We start from the raw sequence: 13,396 nt of genomic DNA, 5'->3' as shown, positions 1-13,396 counted from the left end.
GGAGATACCAATTTGGAAAAGTATAAATGCTCAATGAAAGAAAAAAATGGATGGGTTGAAAAAAGTCCAAAGTATAGTTTCAGACAACTACCAAATAAAATATTTAAATAGCGAATGATAATTCAAACAGGAAATAACAAAAGTATCAAAAATAAATACATACAGAAACTAAGCGATAATGGGTAAATTTCTAATTCTTAAATTCCATAACCATTCAAAAGAAAAAGTAAATAAAAGAGAATTAGGTGTTTATGTCAGTTTCTCAGCTGAAAAACTAAGAATGATTAAAAAAAGTCATAAATCTTTCAAACATTAAAAATCTGATAAGAAAGCAAGGAATTATTAGACTAAAATATACGTGAAGATAAGGATCTGGAAAGGATGACTGAGTATTAAAGTGTTAATTCAATAATCAATATATGATAAAAATAGAAAAGAAGTTTTTTGTTTGTTTTGTTTTGTTTTGTTTTAATGGCCACACGTGCTTCATACAAAAGTTCCAGGCTAGAGGTCTAATTGGAGCTTCAGTTGAGGCCTGTGCCTCAGCCTGTGGCAATACTTGATCCTTAATCCACTGAGGCAGGCCAGGGATTGAACCTGCATCCTCATGGAGACTACATCAGGTCCCTAACTTATTGAGGCATAATGGGAACTTCAGAAGAGAGCTTTATTGGAGTCAAACCAAGGACTAAAGCCTGGAAGACAGCCTCTCAGATAGCTATAATAAACTGTTCAAAAGAAGCATGGTTTTGAGCACTTTTATATCTGGTCAAAACAAAGAACATCAAACATGACAGGAGTATATTCCTTCAAAGTTTCCAAAAAACACAGATCAGCTGACACTGCAAGTCAGTACTGCCTTGACACCTGGGAAGGGAGCCTTAACATCTAAGGAGTATTCGTGTCGATGTCCCAGGAAGGAATGCATTTATTTCTATTTTTAAAATAGACATCCTTTACTTCTGGACAATGCATCATTTTCTTCAATGGTTAAAACAGATATATAATGCATGTTTAATAAGCCACAAAATAGGTTGTTTTGGTAAGCATAAAGTTTAAGTTAAACCATGTATAAGTCAGAATAACTTTCCCATACTTCAATGTGTAGATATCTCTTCCATCAGGAACTACGCCTAGAAGCATCTGCACAACATCTTACACTGATAATGAGGTTTCACAGACTTATGAGACATGGGTAATAGACTCTCGTGAAACTTGAGATACTGTGGACTTCTGGACACAGGATGAGTGCCTCTTATAATTTCCAGTCAAATTTTTTTCATTATATTTCAATATTTATGTTTTCTATTTTGATTTCACTACTAATTTACAGTTTTCTTTCATTATGTAGTATTTTTATACTTATTGAAACTTGTTAGGTTTTGTGCATAAATATATAGTCTGTTTTAATGAATGTTCAGTATACTTTTATAAGAAAGCTTAATTCTCTAGCATTGGTGCACAAAAGGGGTTTAGGTCTTCAATATCTACCTTTAAATTATGTCATTTAGGACTTCATTAGCTTTTTGTTTCGTTTTGTTTTGATGAAGAATGGTATTCTTAAATTCCACTCTTAACATAATTCATATCATTATTGTGAATTTCAGCCTTTAGAATAATAAATCATACTTCTTTGTCAAAAGCAATTTTATTTTATCTTTTTAGGGCTGCACCCAGGGCATATGGATGTTCCCAGGCTAGGAGTCGAAGCTGAGTTGTAGCTGCTGGCCTACACCACAGCAACATCAGATCCTTAACGCACTAAGCAAGGCCAGGGATCCAACCTGCATCCTCATGCATACTAGTCAGGTTCGCTAACCACTGAGCCAGAGTGGGAACTCCAAAACTGATTTTTCCTAGACTTCCTTCTTGAAGGAAAGCTTAATTTTCAAAAAAAAAGAACACAGGGAGTTCCCGTTGTGGCTCAGCAGGTTGTAAACCTGACTAGTATTCATGAGGATGTAGGTTTGATTCCTGGCCTTGCTCAGTGCATTAAGGATCTGGTATTTCTGTGAGCTGTGGTGTCGGTTGCATAGTCAGCTCAGATCCTGCATTGCTGTGGCTGTGGCAGCAATCACAGCTCTAATTTGACCCCTAACCTGGGAACTTCTATATGCCACAGGTGTGGCCCTAAACAGAAAAAAAAAAGCATGAATAATATTTCAATTAAGCTTAAATTTGATAATTATGCATGTTATAATTTTACATTATAGCCATGAGATAATGAAAATATAATTGTGATTTCCATACAAATAAAGAATTTAAATATAGTTACAGAAATAATTACTCTTAAATAGGCAACAAATGAAAAAAAGAAAGCAGGAAACTGGTGAACACTACTAGAAAATATAAGATGTATGATAATCCATAAACCAAACATTCTGATAATTCCAATGTATGTAAATGTTGTGATGATCAGATCACAAGATGAAAATAATCAGATTGGATTTTAAAAAATTCAGTTTTTATCATGTCAATCTAAAACATTGCAAAGCAAAATAAATTATAAAGATATAATATACATATACCCACATTAATGACTGGAAAATGACCTTCAGACAAAAAGCACCTGTAGAGATTTGTCAGGTCATTTGAAAATGATAAAAAGTTTATTTCATTAGGAAAACAAACTGCTCTTTTTTCTCTTTAGGGCCACAACCATGGTACATGGACGTTCCCAGGCTAGGGGGCACATCAGAGCTATAGCTGCTGGCCTACACCACAGCCACAGCAATGCTGGATCCTCAACCCACTGAGCAGGGTCAGGGATCAAACCCTCATCCTCATGGATATTTTTTGGGTTTGTTACTGCTGAGCCACAATGGAAATCCCAGAAAAACAAATTATTTTGATTTACATGTCTCTAATGATACGATCTAAGCATGAAAAATTAAAAACATATTACTCTGCATTTTGTGAGACTACACTAAGAACCTGAGAACGACAGGGTTAACAGCATTTTCTTTTAAATTCAGTTTTTCTTTCTCCTGAAAAATTAGTTGATTCCAAGGCTACCTTTTGGAAAAAATGCATATTTTCAGAAACCTAGAAGATATCATCTTAACCAAATGAGCAAGGCTACCATCACAAGAGCATCATTACTTACTGACACAATGTACTTCCCAACAGATACATTGAGAAGGACCCAACTCACTTATGTGACAAACATATACTTGCTGAAAAGCAAATTTACATGCTTTTCTCAATATTTTCCTCCAGTTTTACAAAATCTTTGAGATAAAATCCCTAGCTGCAAATATTTCCAATGGTTCTGTCTCTCCTTGTGATAACTGTGCAAGGTTTTTCTGACAGGCTCTGATTCAGGAAAATAAATGAGGTGAGTTTCTTTCAAGAAGCACAGATAGCTCATAGCCTCTAAGTATGGCTTTCAGATATTTGGTTTGTTGCTCTTTCAACTCTTTGCAACTCTTGGTCAATACCAGTCTTTATCACATCTTTCTGCAGGGGAAGCCCGTGGAGTCCCATGAGTCCAGAACTCAGAAAGAAACCTCAAGACTCGTCTTTCATCAGTCATCCTGTCTTCTAAAGACTCAAAGAACTATGCATTGGATGATTTCCTCAGGCTTTCTTAAGATAGATTTCTTCATTACCAACTATTCTTACTTCTTTTCAATTTAAATGTGTTTTTTTCTTTGAGAAATGCTACCATGCTAATACAGAAATAATAAAGGGGGGAAATAAATATGAAACAATTTTTTCCTATATGATGATCAAATGCTGTGGTTTTTTAAAGAAGATATATTGTTTGATAAAATGTACATGGAATAAAAACAAAATATAAAGTCATCATTCTTTGCAGATATGATATTGTACATTAAAAAGTTCAAAGTATTTGTTGATATAAGAAGATAAATGAGCAAAACTGTGAGATAGGTCAAGATACAGAAAATATATCAACTGAATTGACTATAAACTAGCAGCAAAAATGTTCAAAATGAAAGATGAAATGATACAATTTAGAATAGTTTAAAAATTATCAAATGCAAAACCACAATGAAATACTGTTACACACTTACTAGAATTTAAAATAAATAAAAATATCAAATGTTGGTGAGGATATGGTACAACTAGCACTCTTATAATTGCTCGTTAGAGAGGAAAGTAATAGAACTAATCTGGGAATAGTTTTGGTGATGTTTTGTAAACTATTTAGTCATCTTTTCTATTCCCTTGTAAACTAACTAGTCAGCTTTCCTATTCCCTTCTAAGTCCACTTCTAAATATTTTCCTTACAAAAGTCAAAGTATATGTCTACACAAAGGCTTGGGCTAGAATGTGCATAGCAATTTAATTCATAATAGGACAAAACTAGTATTAGCCTTACACAGGAGACTGGATAAGTAAACAGCGTTATATCAATACAATGAAATATTGCAAAGCATAAAAAGGATAAAGCTATTAGTATACAGAATTACATGAATAAATATAATTTTAGTTTAAAGATGCCAGGTTAAAAATAATGCCTAATGAATGATTCCATTTATTTGTGTTTATATAATAAAAAATAATAAGTGGATGATTAACTGAGAGGAGGCAGAAGGTACCTTTCTAGGGTAATGGAAATATTCTATGTCTTAATAGGATTATGATTTATACCAAATATAAAATTTACCTTAAAAAGGAATGGTTTAAAAAAAAGAACCTGTTAAACTCTAATTAGAATTTAGTAGGTTTGCTTTAAACACTAGTATGGACCAGAAATTTTGAAAACCATTTTCCTATATTTTAACTTGATTAAATGAGGAAACATGTTCAGGATAATGTTAGATAAGATTTTACTATTAGAGAAGGGACTTATATATATATGGAAAAGGGGTAAAATACATAACACATTTCCTTTGGTTTCTAAATGTTATTTTTCTCTATAGGTAACCAGGGTTCCTTGGAGAAAACCATGATTTTAAGATGAGACAGAGAAAATGGCCTAGAAGGCTTTTATAATTTTAAAAAAACAGCTACCTAGAACTAGTATGTTAAAGAATCAAGACTTTATAAATAAAACTACAAAATACCAGAGAAAAATAATAATTAAAAATTAAATAATTGGGAGGATATAACATATTCAAAAGATTGAACAAGTCAATTTAAAAATATTTCGATTGTTAAAAAATCAATTACAGATTCAATAAATTCTCAGTAAAAACTTCAAAAGCTTGTTGTCTGTGACTCTGTATATATGTGTATGTACGTAAATTGCCAAGTTGATTCTAAAACTTATTTGGAAATACAAAAAAATATATATATCTGAGAAAATCTTAACAATAAAGGTGAAGGACTTATACAACCAAATATCAAAGATTATCATGAGGCTTTAGTTGTTAAGGTGATATGGCATTGGCTTAAATATAGATGAATAGACAAGGGAATTGTATAGACACTAGAACAGACTTAGTTATACACAGGATTTAAATTTAATAGTAGTGACAATGAATTAGAATTGGGAAATGATTTTTTTTCAGAAATTATGCTGTGACAATTGGATATCCACGTCAACAACAAAAAAAAAAAAACCTCACACCACACATAAAAATTAATTACAGCAAAATTATGAATATACATGTCGAAGGTAAAAAAAATATAGTTTCGTCATCTCAGTAGATAAATATTCCTTAAACAGGGAAACAAATCATAAAGTAAAAGAATAATAAACTGAAGTTCATTCAAATTTAAACCTTGTGTTCTTCAAAAGTTTTTCCATAAATAAAAAAGGCCAGCTATAAAGTGAGAAAAAATTTTGTAGTACATTTGTCTCATCAAACACTCAATAATACATATAGATTCTTATAAATCAGTGTAAAACAATAAACCCAATTTAGATAACTGACAGAAATATTTAATGGGAACTTCAAAAAATCTAAATGTCCAAGAAAGATATGGAAAAATGCTGAACTTCATTGTTCATCATTATAGTTTGAATTATAACTGCAATGAGATATCACTACACAACCACTAGAATATCAAAAATGCAAAATATGGTAATATCAAACGGTATCAAGAAAGTAGAAAAATTTATACTCTCATAGACTCTTTGGAGATATGTAAATAGGTACAACCACTTTGTAAATCTGTTTGACAACATATAATAAAGCTGGACATAGTTTATTTTATAACTCAACAATTTCACCTCTGGAAATATGTCCAATAGAAATATATTTATTAATGCACTGGAAACATGTGCAAGACGGTTCATGGAAAACATTGTATTGCCCCATAAATAAATTGTGCCATAGTAATATATTGAACACTATACAGCATTGAAACTATGGAATTATTTCTACATGAACAGTGCTTTTGAGTAAAACAAATCAGATACAGAGGGTGGGATCAAAATAGTGAGGAGTAAGTCTTGGCACTCACCTTCTCCCAAAAACACATTTTTAAAAAATCTATATATAGAACAATTAGCACAGAACAACCACTGAATGCAAGCAGAAGACCTTAGACTTCCAAAATGGGCAAGAACCCCTCCAAATAACTGGGTAGAACAAAAGGAAAAAAGAGAGAGAGAAGAGGGAAAAGAAAAAAAAAGGAAACCAGGACAGGACCAGCACTCCTGAGAGGACGATGTGAAAGAGGAAAGGAATCCATACCCTGGGAGGCCACCTAATTGACAAGGAGATCAGCTGGATGGAGAGGGAGCATCAAAGCCAAAGAGAAAAGCGCAGCAGCAAGTCTAAGGAGTGAAATCAGAGAAAGGGCCACACAGATGATGGGTAGCACCATCAGACACACTATAGCTTAAGACACTTGGGCAGGGACTGGGTGCTGAGGCCTGGGCTTCAAAGTTTAGTTCCAGGTAGAGGACTAGGGTTGGCTATGTGGAAACCACATAAGGGGGCTAGAGAGTGGTATGCAGTGGGCTGGGAAGCAGTGCACCACAGCAGAAGAAACACAGGAGGAGGCCTGGGGCTGCAGGAGAAGCAAGGCATTGTTATTGGGGAAGGCAAGAGGAAAATGCATGGGACTGCTAAAGGAACCACTTTGTGCAATTGTGGTCTCTCATGAGGCAGGGCATCTCTTGCAAGAGCAACAGGGCAGGTGCAAATTGCTGCAGCCATTTTGGATTCCTGAAGTGGGCATGAACCACCATTGAGGGTCCCATGAACAGGCACTGCCTATGGTCCCAGTTACATCAGGGATTATGGCAGACGGCCGACAACTGAGTACCACTTGTTACCCTCACCTCCCTGGGAAGGCACATACCCCACATTTGCTCTTGCTATGGGTTCTGGGCACTACCTCACCTCCCAAGGTGTCACTCACTGCCCTTGCCAAGGGCCCTGAAACCAGGAGCGGTCTGCTGCCCCCATCTCCCCATGGGTTCCTACCACTGCCAAGGGCCCAGCAACCAAATGCCAGCTGTAGGCACCACCCACTGCCCCCACCTCCCAGGAATCACACAAAGACAATACACTTTCACATTCCCAATGGAGGGGATAACAGACTGGATACTTTGAGTAAAGAGACAGCAAGTATCCAAACCAAAATCAACCCTCATGCCAAAAAAATAAAAATTAAAAACAGTAAACCTGAACAAGCTACCCTAGGACATTCCCACATATAAATAGCCCTCCAAGACTACAGTAGATAATTGTTTTCCCTAAACTCAGAGAATAAGAAAAATATAAGCAAAATGAAGAAGCACAGGAATCATTCCCAGTTAAAAGAACAGGAAAATTCCCCTAAAGGAGCAAACAATCAAACAGACCTATGCAGTCTAACAAGCCTATAGTTAAGAAATAAAAGTAATGAAAATAGTGAAGGAATTAAGAACAGATATCAACATTAACATAGATTACTTTAGAAAGGAACTAGAATCTATAAGGAGGAGGCAAGAAAAATTAGAAAATTCATTTGCAGCAATGCAAGCTGAATTAAAGGCATTAAACAGCAGAATAAATAATGCAGAGTAATTAATAAGTGACTTGGGGATAAAATAATGGAAATAATCCAATCAGGACAACAGACAAAAAGCCAAATTAATAAAATAAAAACAGTATAAGCTCTAGGGGTAATATAAAGCATGCCAATCTATGCATAACAGGGATTCCAGAAGGAGAATAAAAAAGAAAGCTGATTAAAAAATATATTTGAAGAAATTATGAATGAAAACTTTCCAAATCTTAAGGAAACAGATATCCAGACACAGGAAGCACAGAGGGCCCCAAACAAGTTGAACCCAAACTTATACCAAGGCACATTATAGTAAAAATGTCAGAAATCAAAGATAAGGAGAGGATTCTAAAGGTAGAAAGAGAAAAACAAAGACAATTATAAGAGAACCCCCATAAAGGCTATAGAGCTGTTTTCTCTACAGAAACACTACAGTCTGGAAGAGAGTGGCAAGATATATTCGAAGTTCTAAAAGAGAAATTTTTGTAGCCTAGAATACTTTACTCAGCAAAATTATCATTTAAAATATAAGGAGAAATAAGGAACTTCTCTAACAAACAAAAACTAAAAGAATACAGCAATATTAAATCCATTCTCAAAGAAATATTGGAAGTTCTCCTCTAAATAGGAAAGAATTAAGAAATAGAATGGAAGAAATCACAAGTGGAAAGTAATCACTTAAATGAGCCAGTATACACATTAAAAACAAACAAACAAAAAAACACCTCCTGGTAAAAGAAATGATAAACACAAGGAATGGCAAAAGGATAAACACAAGTATTTTAAAAAGGACATCAAAGTCATAAAATGTGGGGAAGGAGAGGAAGAAAACCTAGACTATTTTATTTAGAATGTCTTTGAGCCTATATATTTGAAAAACAGGGCAACCATAAATCAAAACAACAATACAGTCACAAAAAACAAAAAGAAGAGGATATAAGGATAAGATAAAAGAAATCATTCAATCAAAAAAAGAAAAAAGAAAAGAACAAAGAAACATAGAAACAACTGGTTTAAAACAAGGTTTAAAATGGCAATAAATATATATATTTTTTCAGTAATTAGCTTAAATGTCAATGGACTGAATGTTCCAATCAAAAGACATAGAGTGACAGACCAGATAAAAAAACAAGAGCCTACAATATGCTGACATGCTACCTACAAGAGACACCCACCTTAGGGCAAAAGACATATAAATTGAAAGTGAGAGGATGGGAAAAGATATTTCATGGGACAGGAAATGATAGGAAAGTGGGAGTCACAATACTTCTATCAGACAAAATAGAGTTTAAAACAAAAACCATAAAGATAAAGAAGGACACTAATGATAAAAAGATCAATTTAAGAAGAGGATATTACACTCATCAACATATATGCAACTAACACAGGAACACCCAAATTCATAAAACAAATACTAATAGACATAAAGGGAGAAATTGATGGGAAAACAGTAATAATAGGAAACTTCAACATCAAAATTAGAAACATTTTGTTGCATAAATAAGTCAATGAAACCCTGTTAAGTAAATGAAAAGATAAATCATTTTCTAATAAAAGGGATCAAGAGTTTTTGGAGAAGTTGGTGAGTCTTAGATGTGTCTGGAATACCGAGCAGTGTCTGAAAATAAGGAAATATTCAAAAGAGTATGCGGATTTGGAGAGTAGATAGACCTGTGATTGCCAAGGGGGAGGGGAGGGAGTGGGATGGATTGGGAGCTTGGGGTTAATAGATGCAGACTATTACCTTTGGAATGGATTACCAATGAGATCCTGCTGTGTAGCATGGGGAACTATGTCTTGTCACTTATGATGGAGAATAATAATGTGAGAAAAAAATGTTACATGTATGTGTAACTGGGTCACCATGCTGTACAGTAGAAGAAAAAATAATGTATTGGGGAAATAAATATTAAAATTTAAAAAAGAGTATGGGGACATGTCAAAATGGCACAGAAAGCAACATGGGGAAATAAAACATTCAGAGGGTAAAACTAGAAAATTTTGAGCAAAAGGTTAAGTAATGGTCAAACTGGATTATGACCCAGAAAATAAAATAAATATTTATGAGCCCATACTTCTATAAATAAACAAGTAAATAAATGGAGGAGAATCAATATTTTTTCCTTAGAAAATAATTCCAAATAATATATGTAGAAAGAGGGAAATAGAAAATTATCACTCAAATACCAAAGACATAATTTTTAAAGAAGCAATTTTTTTTAAAAGAGTTATTATTGTTGATTTACAATGTTCTATCAATTTCTGCTGTACAGCAATGTGACCCAGTTATACATATATATACATTCTTTTTCTCACATTATTCTCCATCATGCTTCATCACAAGTCATTAGATATAGTTCCCTTAGCTGTACAGCAGCAAAGTAGTAATTTTTTAGCCCAGATCCAATCTGAATTCTAAAATTGGTTAGCAAAATTAAAGGAGAAACAAGATATTTTCATCATCTCCATGCCCCCCCCTTGATATATTTATTAAGACAAAGGAGAAAATAATAACCATACAATGAAGAAACCTGGAAAGCCCTATTTTAAGCAAGTGAGCAAGGTTAACAAGCAATGGCATATTGCCATCATTTAACTCCTAATATACAGCCTGAGATGTGCCTCTCACTTCATTGGTTTTCTTTCCAAAAATGCATAACTTCAGTCTTATAGTGATAAAACATTAGTTAAACCCAAAATGACGAATGGCCTACAAAATTACTGACCAATAGTCTTTCAAAATATCAAGGTCATAGCAGAGAAAGATTTAAGAACTGTCATAGATGGAGGAGACCGAGGAAACATGATAAATAAATGCATTATGGGATCTTATACTTGATCCTGGCACAAGAAAAAACAGAAAATTTGGCAATACCTGAATAATGTATGTAATTTAATAATATTGATGTGGCAACATTAATTTGTTGGTTATGCTAATCATATTATAATTACACAGAAATGTTAACATGGATGTAGAGTATATGGGAACTTTCTGTACTCTTTTTGCAAATTTTCTGTCCAGACTAACAACTCAAAATTTAAAAATTAAAAAAGTACACCAACACACATAAAAGTAAAACACTAGAAATTTATGTGTAATACAAAAAATAAAAACATCAGAAAGTGAGTGTATGTGTGTATTTTTATATATGTATATATATATGTATATGTGTGTGTGTATATATATATATGTATGTATATATATGTGTGTGTATATATATGTGTGTGTGTGTGTATATATATATATATACATATATACATATATATATATGTATATAGAAGGAGCATTACCAGAGATGAAAAAAGGCATTTTGTTTCATGTATTCAGCTTCTTCAATTTCCAGAAGTGTTTCTTGTGTACTTGGAAAGAATTATTTGCAATTAGTAATTAGTTACATTAAACTGAACAATGAACACCCACTAGAATGACTCAAATTTAAAAGACTGATAATACAAAATCAGACAACACCAAAGGTTGGCAAGGATTTGCAACAATTAGAACTTTCATATTTGGCTGGTATGAAGGGAAAAACAAATGTTACAGCCAGTTGGAACATAGAAGATTATATTAATTGAATTTTAAAAATAATTTACTTGTTTAAATGAAGAATGAATGTAATTTTAATTATATTCCATAGCTCTTGGATACTGTATTTATAAGACCTATAAAATTTTATTTATTATCTAATATATCTTTTGTATTTTGTAATTTTTGAGAATATAACAGTAAATGAGATTAAATTTCATTTATTTCTAGGTGTCTTATCTAATTACAGAAGCATGTTTTAACCAGTAGTTTCTCCCTCTCAGCCTTTCTGTTTTTCTTTCTCTTTCATACCTGCACACAAACACACAGACGCACACTTACACACATATATGCATATATAAAAGGTATACTCTTAAAAAAATTCCTTCTGTGAATTGGATATATTCGAAACTCAAATCAAAATCTTATCATCTTCAGCATCTTCTGAAATACAAATTTTGATCCCACACCTATCGAACTTTCTTACTTTCCTACATGCCTTATAATTATGGACAAATAGAAATGAAAGCACACAGATCCCCTTTCATTGCTTAGTGAAGTCAACATAGTCAACAAAACCAGTTTTTGAGGCAGAGACATCAGATGCAGCTTGTAGGTCCATTTCAGAGCTTGTTGTTGATTGAAACATGAAGGATGAAACTTCATACTCAATACTGGAAGAGAGAACTGATCTATGCTACTTCATCAAAAGACAGGTGAGATCTTGTCATTAATGATACATAGGTTTAGTCTCCTTTAAAACTGAGCTGCAAAATATTTTTAAGTCTTAATGAAACTAGTTTAATGATATTTTTAGAGTTTCAAATGTATTTCATCCACCAAGATGTGTTAATCCAAACCTCCTGTGAAAATACGATTTTTTGAAATCCTGAAATTTTTTTGAAATTCAGGTATTAGCTGCTGTGTGTATATACAAATAATAAAGAACAGCCTAACCTTCCAGCTCTTTTTAGTTTTATCCTTTTGCAGCCAAGAGAAAGCTGACCAAAAAGCTCCTTTCATTATATATGCATTAGCGTGAGTATATGACTAGAAATGTTCAATTGTTTTGCCCTTTTGCTTATAACCCAAAATACAAATGCTGAGCTTTCTGCTTCCTTGCACGATCGAAACTATTTTCAGATTCCTACATTGGATAAAATATTTTTACAAAGTAATTACAGAGCTACAATAGGAAAACAAAAATATTCTGAATTTTATGGGGACTCAAAGATTTAGAAGTTAATCAGTCCCAGAATTAAAACATCTTACAGAGAAAGACAGATCAAGATTGCATAGAAATCACCTCTATGAACATATAAAAAATATACATACAATTGGAACAATTCTCACTTAAATTGAGACTGGTAGAAAGACTTCTGTACAACCAAGGGTATAAGAAAAATCCACACAGAATTAGATAGGAAGGGAAGAGGCATGATAAAGATCAGATAGAAAAGAAATAATATACAGACAAAAAAATTAGAAAAGATCAATGAAACCAGGAGCTGATATTTAGAAAAAAATAAACAAATGATAAACAAAACAAGATGACTAAAACCACTAATAAATACTAATGCAAATCAAAATCACTATGAGCTAGCATTTCACACCTATCAGAAAGGATATCATCAAAAAAATACAAGTAATATAAATCTAAAATGTGGCACAAATGAATATCTGCAGAACAGAAATAGACAAAAACAACAACAACAAAAAAAACATGGAGGAGTTCCTTCATGGCTCAGCAGAAACAAATATGACTAGCATGTATGAGAATGCAGGTTCAATCCCTGGTCTCACTCAGTGGGTTAAGGATCTGGCACTGTTGTGAGCTGTGGTGTATGTTGCAGATGCAGCTCAGATCTGGTGTTGCTGTAGTTGTGGTGTAGGCCAGCAGCTATAGCTCCAATTCAACCACTAGCCTGGAAATCTCTGTCAGCCACTGGTGTGACC

The 13,396-nt window shown here is 33.3% G+C and overlaps 1 pseudogene across 1 annotated transcript in view; it reads right to left on the bottom strand.

Annotated features, from left to right (window-relative positions):
• The window catches only part of LOC110260097 (V-type proton ATPase subunit e 1 pseudogene), a 561,141-nt pseudogene that overhangs the window by 75,303 nt on the left and 472,442 nt on the right, over positions 1-13,396 (bottom strand). The window contains exon 5 of the transcript XR_014841898.1: positions 1-13,396. This exon is cut by the window's left edge and continues 75,303 nt beyond it. The product of XR_014841898.1 is annotated as a V-type proton ATPase subunit e 1 pseudogene (transcript).

Source organism: Sus scrofa, chromosome 3 (assembly GCF_054392235.1).
Source record: "Sus scrofa isolate SSC_HxYL_T2T_F1_AM1 chromosome 3, Sscrofa_HxYL_maternal_Yorkshire_Landrace_v2.0, whole genome shotgun sequence".
In the NCBI taxonomy this organism is placed as follows: Eukaryota; Metazoa; Chordata; class Mammalia; order Artiodactyla; family Suidae; genus Sus; species Sus scrofa.
The sequence above is the reverse complement of the archived record's forward strand: the minus strand, read 5'-3'. Positions and strand labels throughout refer to the sequence as shown.